Below are 827 nucleotides of genomic sequence, written 5' to 3'. Positions count from 1 at the left end.
GCAGCGGGTGGGTCAGGAGAGGTCTGCTGTGCCATGTGGATCTCCTCCGGGGCAGGCGGGGATCGAACTCATGCAGAAGTGGCTTAAGCTTCTTAGTGCAGTGCTTTAACCCGCTGTGCCACCAGAGAGGGCCCAGGAGCCTCATTTTTATTAAAGCATCCTTTAAAAAGTTTAAAACAAGGCCAGGGTAAGGAATGAAAAAGTTTACTGTACTCAGTTCTAACATCAAGAGAGATAGGAGAGTTGAAGGCTGAACAACAAAGGCTTAAGCTTTTTGGTTCCCCAAGTTTTTTCCTCTGGAGCTTAATTTAGTGTGTACATCTGGGAGACAATGGAGTGCGGGAGTTTGAATTATTGGTTTGGACAGGAACATGTTATCACAATATGTTTTTAGCACTGTCTAATTTTGCTGTATTAACTTTACAGTAATAGCCAATTGCTTTCATTAGAACAACTAAGTGTAAAATCAATTTTTACTTCATCAAATGCATCCAAATGCAAAAATGGTTGCAAATACAAGAGTGGCCAAAACAAAATAAAGAGATCCAGTAGGAGTCATCTTCAGGGCCCCTGACTTTTCAGGGGCATCCCCTCATACTGGGACTTTGTTGGACAGTATGAGATATTTGGCCTGCGCCACTTACTGTTGCTTCTATTTCTCTTGCCATAGGGACCAAATCTTTATTACTGAAGCATTGAAACATATTGAGTGTTCTGTTCTATAATATTTCATTGTGGAGATCTTACATCAAAATCTATAATCCATTTGGAAATTACTATGTATAGAGTGAGAGAATGACCCAACTTCATTCTTCTATGTATGACCT

This window comes from Condylura cristata, unplaced genomic scaffold, assembly GCF_000260355.1.
Source record: "Condylura cristata isolate star-nosed mole 26May11 unplaced genomic scaffold, ConCri1.0 scaffold00010, whole genome shotgun sequence".
NCBI classification, from domain to species: domain Eukaryota; kingdom Metazoa; phylum Chordata; class Mammalia; order Eulipotyphla; family Talpidae; genus Condylura; species Condylura cristata.
The sequence above is the reverse complement of the archived record's forward strand: the minus strand, read 5'-3'. Positions refer to the sequence as shown.